Genomic DNA, 10,792 nt, shown 5'->3' on the forward strand with positions numbered 1-10,792 from the left:
AGGCAGTCGTAATGCGTGGGGCTGACTGCCTCACCCTAGGCAGTCCCCCGGATGGACCTTCATCTACATCCTCGTTTGCCTGGCCCTCAACTTCCAGGGCCCCATATCTGTTGTGTGGGGGCAACTGGGAAGGTGGGGGAGGCCGGGCGGGGGTTTGCCTGGCACCCCAAGCAGGGACCTGTTTCCATTCCCCACCATCACTTAGATCACTTAGGTCCCCTCCTTCTGCCTGGTGGCAAGAGGGCAGGGGATCCTCTGCTTCTTGTGGGGCCTCCATTTGCTGCCTTTGCCTCAGGGATGGTAGGGTGTGGCTCCACCCATCTATCTCCCTCTCACACTCCCTGGTACTCCTTAACCTTTCCACTTCCTCCTTCAGCTCTGCCACCAGGCCGAGCAGATCATCCACCTGGTCACACCGCACACAGGTGCTGCCTCTGCTGCCCTCCGGTACAAGCGATGGGCTCAGGCACTCCCTGCAGCCGGAGACCTTGACAGCTGTATGCTTGCGTGAGGGCTCCATCTGGGTCGCCACATTCCTTCTGGCAATGGCTTTTGGCCGAGTGGAAACCATAGCTGGGTCCTCTTCTGGGAGGGCGATGACTACTAGTTGAGTTGGCCTCTAGAGCCAGGAGGAGGATTGCGCACTCCTTTCTGATTATCAGTTAAAATTTACATAAACTTCTCTTGGTTACATGCAAGTTTGTGGCACTGTGGAAATTCTCCATCACTGGCTAGTGCCTCTGGGACTTTCTGATAATTTTGGAAATGCACTCTTGCTAGACTGCTCTTTTATTTCACTCTCACTTTTTAAACATTCTTTACATCAGTGTTCACATCTGGCAATTGCTACCCTTTGAAAATGCACTTCTTAGGAGCTCCAAAGCATTGCCATCCCACCATTTACGGCCAGAAAGAGGTCCCCCAAAATATCTTTCTGTTATAAAATCATACTTGTTTGGAAAACATTTAGAATTATGGTACTAAATGATCTTAATTTAGAATTACTCTACTAAATGAGCTCAATTAAAACTTCACATAAATGTCCCTCTGTATTTTTATAACCCACCGTTGTTTTATCTGTGTGCATTCTTTGTAATATAATCTGATTGGCTACATGTTAAAAAAATATTCTTTTGTTTGCATTTGTTCTCCTTTTTATACTGAAGTTCATACTAACTAGTCATAATGGTCCCACTGGACTTAAAATTTACAGCACCATAACTGATAGTATCATCATCGATTATCTCTCTTTTTGCTAACAACTGGTATTTCTCATTCTTGATGGTAGTTTTAAAAAAAAAATCTTTCAGAGCTTAAAAAAATCCAAGCTACTCAACTGAGAATAAATCTTATTGGCATAAGAAGGTTTCAAGACTTAGGTAAATTTTAAAAAAATATCAAATATTTACCTGTCCTCTTTTTTCATCTTCTACTCCTAAAAATAAGTTGATAAAAAGTAGTTTCTTAAAGTAGTTTATACCTCTTGTCAAAAAGGTAAACATTCAATTATGATCCAGGACAATACCCAATGATCTTAATATATTTCATAGAAAGAGTCAGCATCATTCCCTCCGATAGATGGTAGTTAATGTGCCCATTCACGTACATTATAGCTTCTTTTACTGCTCCCTGTTCCTAGCTTCCAGCTATCTAATTAATTTGATAATGTAAGACTTGACAGGTTGTTTTAATTTTCTGGAGCACTGAGAGGGAGACATAAGATTACAGTCAGGGAATACAAATATCACCAAGATATTTATTTTAGTATGATTTTTGGTTGGTTTTCTTGCAAATGTGCAAGGATATTTTACTGGCTTAGAACAAATAGAGAGAAGGGATTTAGGCTGTTTATAGGGTCAGGTTGTCTGATTAGTAGGACAAGAATGTGTTTTCAAAAGAATAATCTTCCTGTGCACTTTTCCTGTCTTGCAATTTTTGCTGTAAAAATATTTTTCAAAGGACAAGTGTCACGCTGGAGTACTTTTTGATACACTAGCAAGCATCTTGCAAGTTGGAGACCTTTGTTTTAACAGACATTTCTCTGAAAAGGAGGTTTAAGAACTTTAAAAATGATACCTAAGTAGTACAACAGCTACAGAAATGCTAAAACCTAGTTAAAAGAAATGCTATTCTCTTTCCCATCCATGACAGTGTCATCATTTTTGCCTGGATGTCCTTGAATGTCTTACGGTCCTGGAATGAAAAACTGGATAGTTCTACCTGTTTTACACTCACTGCTGTGATAGTGGATTGTCTTGCAGTTGTGGATGAATTTTAACTGAAATGTGCATAAGGGGCAAGGAAGTATTTCCCACTTCGCTGATAGAAAATTGAGACATGGCATAGATCAAGTGGCAGTCTCACGAAATGTAAATGTTGGGAGAGAAGAGGGGCAGTTTTAAGTGAGAGGCTCCTAAAATAAAGTCTTTTGATTTCTGATGTATTTCACTATTCAATAAACCATCTTTCTTTCCCCAGTATATCCCTACTCTTAAGGCAGAACTCAAGAATGATAGATTTAATCCAGTTTTATATTACTTACAGAAACCTAGGTTCAAAATTACTTGATAAACAAACATTTCTGAAGCAGCCTTATCTGTATTAAAGTCTTTCATACATAGGTAAAGCTCATGTATGGTAAACTACATAGCTTCTAACCAAAGTAAGAAGAACTAGGAGGGAAACACTACTCGCAGAAAGCAGCAGTGTATTAAAAAGGAAAAGAATGACAGCAACAGTCATATAAGGTTTGAATTAATCAGTTTCATCCCTTGATTGGTGTCCTGGTTGCTTATCCACTGCTTATAGTCATTTGAGTATCCCAGCCTCAGATAAGCTTGGAAACTTGGTCAATCCTAGCCTTGTGAGGGAGGGAGGCGGCAGTCCTGGAGCAAATTATTTCTTATGAAGACTTAAGGAGTCACTCAGGTGGAGGAGTGGGGCCTTGCTAGGTACTGTCATGAGAAAATGCAGTGGAAGTTCATTCACAATGTTGCAGGCTTCTGTGTAAAGAAATAGGTTGGGAATGTAAAGGATTATTTAGAGAATGCAAAATCAGTTTTTCTGAGGAGTTCCTTAAAACATAGATCCTTTAGCTGACTCCTAGTGGACAGAGGCTTATGCAATGGTGACCCCCCGAAGTCAGTTGATAGTTGCACTGGGATCAAGACATCACTCTTCACAGATGGCTGCAACTTCTGTGCAAGGAAATGATGTTCGAAGTGATTATAGAATCATTTAGAATCATAGAATCATTTAGGTTGGAAAAGACCTCTAAGATCATTGAGTCCAACCGGAAACCTAACACTGCCAACTCCACCGCTAAACCATGTCCTTAAGCACCACATCTACACATCTTTTAAATACCTCCAGGAATGGTGACTCAACCACTTCCCTGGGCAGCCTGTGCCAATACTTGATAACCTTTTTGGTGAAGAAATTTTTCCTAATATCCAATCTAAACCTCTCCTGGCACAACTTGAGGCTGTTTCCTCTCATCCTATCGCTAGTTACTTGGGAGAAGAGACCGACACCCACCTTGCTACAACCTCCTTTCAGGTGGTTGTAGAGCGCGATAAGGTCTCCCCTCAGCCTCCTTTTCTCCAGGCTAAACAACCCCAGTTCCCTCAGCCGCTCCTCATAAGACTTATGCTCTAGACCCTTCACCAGCTTCATTGCCCTTCTCTGGACACGCTCCAGCACCTCAATGTCTTTCTTGTAGTGAGGGGCCCAAAACTGAACACAGTATTCGATGTGCGGCCTCACCATTATGTCTGTTGTAGTTTGGCTAAAGAGACAAAGAAAGCCCTTTTCCTTTTCTCACTCACCTACCTTCAATACTATTGATGGTAAAATACTCCTCCCATGCTTCCGTTTTTATCTGACAGCATGTTCAGTCTGGTATGACCATACTGAGCTAAGCTTCTTTTCCAAAGCAAAAATCTCTTGCTGCTTCCTTGTGTGTTGGCTTTGGTTATGGGACAGCTCTGCCAGTGCAATGCTTGTGAGCAGCACAGTGACAGTATCACCCTGGGAAGGGGCAGGGTCAACGCTTAGAGAGTTTGACTATGAAATACAGACAGACAAAGAGTACATGATGAAGGGGAAAAAAAACACACCGAGAAATATGTCAACAACATCTGCAAGCAAGTCTTATAAAATATTTATAAATTTGGTTTTGTTACTTGGGCTACTCATGACCTCTGATTGCTTCATCTTTTTCTTACAGAATAGCAGCCAGTGTAAGTCTCTTGCTTAAGTCTCTGTAGAAGTAATATCCTAGGAATTATCTCCTTGTACCATTCATAATGAAGTTCAGAGAGGCCTTAAGTCTTCAAAGGATGTGTTTTCTAGGAAATATTTTTTTGCACACTGAAACTTACTTCAGTATAAGAAGCTAGCATTCCTATATAGGTTAACATAGCTAGAATAATGTCTAGTGTTATTCTGGCAAAAGAAAGAAAAAATCTACATTTTCACAAATGAATGGAGGTGACCCACTGGGACATAGATAAATGAAGAACTTTTCGAAGGTCTGAAAAACAAATATGTTCAGGAGGGTTTGTTTTCCTTTTGGGGAAAAAATGTTTGCAGAATGAAATACCAGTTCATTAAAACCAAACATTTGTTTGGGAAATTTTGATTTAAACAATTATTTTCAGTTTAAAACATGGCTGTTCTGATAATTTTAAAGCTGTTTCCAAATCATTATTCCATTTAAAGTCTCTTTTCACTTTGGAACAGACAATAAAAAAATTTAGAAATAAAAAAAAAAAACTTCAGAATGACCACTAGAAAATATTTTTATTACCCTGAGTCATTTCCCACTTAGAATTTTGGTTCATGGTAATTTTTGATGTTTTAGCTTTTTGTCACCTTCCATGGTAGGGGAAAATAAAGCTTAAACTCAGTGACGTCAGGAAAAATGTCACTTTCAGTTCTTTAAATATATCTGTCTTTATATATTTAAAATGATTTATTTGAAAATATAAGATTTGGAGAGCCTCAATGGGTTTGTTGCTGTGTATTGTAAAACTGTTTCTTGCAGATAAAGTTGTGGAAGCTTTGTATCTTTGAAAATCACATTCCATTTTGAGTGTCTAAAAATGAATTGAAGTCTTGGCAGTCAGATTTGAAAATTGCACACATACTGTGTAAATGGGAAACCTTTTCTGTGGGAAAAAAGGCAAGACAATATAAATGAATAAAGTGCAGTGAAACCTTATTGTATCCCATCCATACATGTTCACTGTTCATGAGTTTGTCATAGACTAAGGGAAAAAAAAAAAAGCCTTTGTCAAAAATATCATCAGCATGTGAGGCCATAATCAACTTTTGACTATGCTCAGGCAGGACAGAAGCACTATCTGGTTATTTATGACACACAAAATGGTAGAAGGACTCAGGAACTCATCTGCAATATAGGAGAAAGGGTGCTGGTACCATTATATGTTTTTTAAATTGGCCTGGTTCTGTTTGTCATACTACCTGCTGCCCTAGGTGTTTTATTTAAATATTAATCTATTATTAAATATTAATCCAGAACAAAACTGCAAACTGAAACACACATTTGATCAGTGACTCTGCAAATACTGGCACTTAATCAGATCTGAATGCATGTTCAGCATTTAACAGTTCTACTGTCAGCTTCATCTCCATTCTCACCTGCTTTCTTCCCCCTGTGTTTTCTAAAGAAATGGTTTTGTGAAATTACTTGATGACAGTCTCCTTTTTTAAAGGTCCTGCCTGGCCTTGATGTACAGTCTTAGATATTTTGACTTACTGTCACCAGAGCTTGGACAAGACTTCAGTCACTGTTTATCAGTGGCATAACTCTATAATGCCAGATCTGAATTAATCCCTTTAATGAAATATTCACCTGCTTTATAGGAACAGTTAAATGGCTGTTCTTGTAAACTGAAGGCTATGTGGCTTTCTAACCCCAGAAATCCCAGAATAACTCTGTTTCCTGAAAGACAGGGAGAAATGTTTTTCCATAAAGGAGATGACCAACAATGACTGACCTGCGAGTAAGTAGAGAAGAAATGGCTCCAGGAATTTCAAGAGGCTAAGGGGATCTAGTTCAGAAAGAAAAAGTCTTGCTAAGGAAAATCAGCATTTCTTGGAGCTCTTTCTTTCTGACCTATAGCGAGTAGCAGATAGAAAGACTACTGAGCGACACACAAGATTAGGCAGCTGTCTGAAAAAAAGGCTGCGTGAGTAAACCAGAGCAGGCATTTCTCTGCTGGCACAAGGCTGGATAGAAATAACAGTCACCTTTCTCTTGTTGAGAGGCAGCAGCGAGGATGCATGGAAAGTGAAGCTAGTAAAAATCTTTGAAGTTTGCTAGGCCTACACCTGGCAAAAGAAGCCAATGTGGTTTTTTGGTTGGGCCATCTGCTCTTGGACAATTAAAGAGTTCATCAGAAACCAGTGCTGGAAAATTGTTTGGCAAGTGCCATCTCAAGTGAGATTCTGGCTCCCCTAAGTATGCTAAAAGCAAAGGTTCTTAGGGAAAATTACGTCATACACATTTCCAGGGTAGAAATCTAGTGTTTGTTTTGTCTTCAAAGTATCTAGACTGCTATAGACTGTGAATATTAATGTTAAAAAAAAAGTTTAAAGAGTGCCAACTATTACTTGACCATTCTGCCAAATAGTAGGTTTGGCAAGTAAACAAAATGTGATTAATTAATACAATTTCTTGACATGAACATTAAATGGATTTGCATATCTCACGGATCTTATTAGCAGATTGGCAAAAGATCTCCTTGCAATACAGGGTTACCTTAAGTGAAAAAAGAAGGCCAAGAGTGCAGAGTTAGGAGAATGCATGGGGTGCTAGAAAGTAAGGAAAACTTACTGAAATTTGCAATGTCTCCTATTCAGAAATGGAAATGTTTCATTTGTTAATATAAGTTAGGGATAACTGGAAAAAATGCAGTTATTGCAACCCAAGTGTTGGAAAAGATCAGTAATAGTTTCTGGTATTAATGTAGCTCACAATTAATTTCTTGGTGTATTCTCTGATAGGGAGAGGTTCTTTTATTTCCATCCATGGAGCAATGTGGAGGAACCTCTGTAGGGCTCTACTTGCCTACCCAAAAATGAAAAGTGAAAGAGTAAGAGCAGAGGAGGGCTTTCATACCACCATTCCCTGTCTTCCCCTCAAACGACCAGGCAGTGTAGTTGCATGGTGTAGAGGAAAGTAATCTGTGAGAAGCTTTCCTTTGGAGACACTAGGTTCCTCCATTGCAGTTTACCACCGTGTCTGTTCTCCATAGGTATTAACACCTCCCCCACCACCTTAAAAGGTTAGGAAAGAGAAGCTGTGAGGAGAATTAACTAATAGGACCATATCTGAGCAGTGTGTAATTCCTGCTTCTGAAAATGGGGTATGTGGTAAAGTGGCTGACATGCTGGTGGTCACAAAGTTTAATGGGGGCAGTGAGGGTCCAAGGAGTTCTGGTGTGAATCTGGAAAGAGGAAGGGAGGGTCCACCCATGTCATTGCTTTAGCTTTATAGTAGAGCTTCTTGAACCGATTTTTATGTTTTGATTTGAAAGTTTTCATATTCTTCAGTTTTATCCCAAGGGATTTAGTGCTTTTTATTCCTAGTTTTCTTGTTTGAAATCTTCTTTCACTCAGTCTGCCTCATATGTTTCCCAGTCATAAACTACTCCTATGAAAAGAATAAAAGCTTTTTACATGGTATTACTTCATGTTGCAAGAGGTAATTGATTACAGGGGTAGTCAAGTCCCACCATTTCCTTCCTTTTCTCCTGCTTCCTGCCAAGACCTCCCAATGCAGCAGGAGTGAACCTCTGATCATTCCACCTCTATGGTCAAATCAATAACAAATGGTTCACTAAAGGTGTATTTGCAGTTTGAATCATCTCTACCCCTGCAATGAGTGATGTCCTCTCATCTCAGGGGCAAGGAGGCAAATGCATGGATTTCTTTTCTCTAAAGGGACACATTCATTTTGCACCTTGCTAATTGAGATTATCTTCATGACAAAGTTGGGTGTTGTCTGCTTTTACTGTATCAATAATGTCCCCTTTGAAAAATTTAAAATGTCAGGAGGCTGTCACATTGAAAGAGACTAGCATTCTCTCCCTAGCATGACTAAGGGCCATATAGGTTATAAGGATCACTCAGCAAATCTGCAAATTCAGATCCGATACTTCTGGGTTGATAGTGCAATACATTGCAGCATGTGTCTTGCTCAGAATAGTGTAGAAGGTGCTGTTGTTAGTCTTGTAGGTACAAGGAGCTTGTCGTGGTTTCTCATTTCACTGTTGGCAATCCTCATAAGTTGGAAGAAAACTGAAAGTAAATGAAAGGTCTGTTTTTCTCTGGTGATGTATGAGAAACTAGCTCATGGTAGTCTTTGTCTAGGCATTACTTTGTGTGTGTCAATATTTCTGAAAAACAAAAATCATCATAATGTAGAGAGGTCAAATATGCTGAGAGGGCAGAATAACTCTGCTTCAAAAGCAGCCTTAAGGAGACGTGAGGAACTCACATTGGTATTAGTGCGTCTCCAAGAGTCACTGTATGATGTTCTAATGCATGAGATATGACTCAGCCAGGTAATCTCCTTCTTCTAGTCACTGATTCCTCCTACTCACTTTTTTTCTATAGCATCTCTGACTCTCACTGCCTATTCTGTGGTTAAAGGTAAACCAGCAGCTTTGTTTTGTAGTGCTATAGATATGATAGCTTAAAACAGTATTGAAGAAAGATGTTCTAATTCTCAGTTTAACACATTCTACAGATGAACGCTAGCAAAAAAGATAAGGAGGATTGCAAAAAGGAAAAAAAATCACAGAGAATTCATATGTTAAAATTTTGAGGTTATCTTGTAAGTATCATCTAAAGCACAATTCTGTTGGTAAACAGATATAAGAGAGAGAAAAAACTGCAGGAATTTAAGATGTGAATGATGTATATATTTAATGTCTATGTAAATGCTATTGCATGAAGAATCTGATTAATTAATACTAATCATAAAAATTGATTTCTGTTTTTCATTAATTAATAAGTATATAAATAATATTTTTATTTTGAGATAAATAGTTACTTAATATTGGCATGATAACCTCTCTCTACAAACTTAAGTTATAAAATTAATACATGCTACAAACCCATGATATTCACTAAACTCTTAGTTTATTTCACCTTTTTATGGAATAGTAGTTAATTAAGCAGTATTTAAAATGCCCTGTAATTCTACAAATGTTAAAAATTGAATATTTTATACATTTATAGAGAGAAATAGTAGTAGATGATACCTTCCACTGAGTTCTAAAAAAAAAAACCCAAGCCCTATTTAAACTATGTCTTTCTTTCATAGATGACATTTCTATAACATCACATCCAATTAAAGAGAGTTGAATTACAAAGAAACAAACAATAAAACTATAAAAGAACAGTCTAACTGGGTTATAAGTTTGCTTAAAGGCTGGTTGGCCTCCCCTTGCCCCATCCCCAACAATAAATTGAAGGTGTGTTTTAACCCCCACCCCCCCTCCCCTTACTTTAGTAGTGATGTGTATATACAAAGAATCAACAAAACGGAAACTATTCAGTTCAGCTTCATCTGTTTCTTCGTATGGTTGTTAATAGATACGTTATCTTAATGGCTTACCTAATCAACATAACATGAATTTCTGATTTTGCCTGATGACAATCCATTCATGCCTTTTGTGAAACAATTATACAGAGGATGTCAGGGCAACAACATCTTTACTTTGAATTGCGTATATGTGGCTTAAAAGCATAAAGCAAAATTGCAGTGCATTATATGACAATCTTCTTAAAGCAGCTTCCTATCTTCAAGTAAGCAGCCCCAAAATATTCCAAAACATACGGGAAATAGTGCCACTTTACCTTCATTAGAAAACCTACCTCCATTTTTGCATTTGCAACAGGAAGGTTGGGGGAGTTGGGGAGTCTCTTTCTGCCTGTCTTACAGTGCATGTACTCAGAAAGTCTGAAGTTTTGCGTCAGGAAATATTTTCTGCTGTCCGGATTTCTGTGACAATGTCATAAACGGAGGTTTTTCTTTAGAATCAAGAAAGCCATGGCTGGTGGTTTTCATCAGTAGATCTGACAGTGTTTTACGAAGGACGTCAGGGTTGTTTTTCCCAAAGTGAAGCACAGAGAAGAGGAGGTCACCGGGGAGGTCAGAGGAAGAAATAAAATTGAATTGAGGGTCCTAGTTCTTTGTACTGCTTTTTGTTCCCTTGAAAACTCAGAAACTAGAGGATAAGACCCTGCACTTGGATTTCTATTCACTCTCTTTACCTGCATTGATTGACCACAATAACAGGCTTTACAAACTCCCTGTGTTGTGGAGTTGGCTCTTTTGTCACCTGGAATGGCAGATATTTTATGTTGCAGGCGTGGTGAGGCAGCTCTGTGAGAATAGGATTAAAAGAGTTTGGAGAAGAAATATTTTCTTCTGCTAGACAAGTGGATATCAATGGAGCAACAAACCAGATGCCATGCAGTGACTTCTTCAGGTCTGAAACAGAAGCAGCCAATGTGAAGTGAAATCCAGCTTTTCTGTCACTACCCAGATTTATTGGCTTGTAGAATAGCTCCACGATACAATCCTCAGTGGGTAATTTTAGCTAGATTTAGGTTGAATAGTTAGCAAACATAACTACCTTTCCTGCAATCTTCAGTTCCTAGTCACCCCTACCCTCCTGCAATAAGCTGCAGCTCTCCTGTGGGAATCGAGGCAGGGGATGAAGGACAGCTGTCTGCCACGGCCAGGCCTCCC

The sequence above is a fragment of the Pygoscelis adeliae genome, unplaced genomic scaffold (assembly GCF_000699105.1).
Source record: "Pygoscelis adeliae isolate BGI_AS28 unplaced genomic scaffold, ASM69910v1 Scaffold78, whole genome shotgun sequence".
Taxonomy (NCBI): domain Eukaryota; kingdom Metazoa; phylum Chordata; class Aves; order Sphenisciformes; family Spheniscidae; genus Pygoscelis; species Pygoscelis adeliae.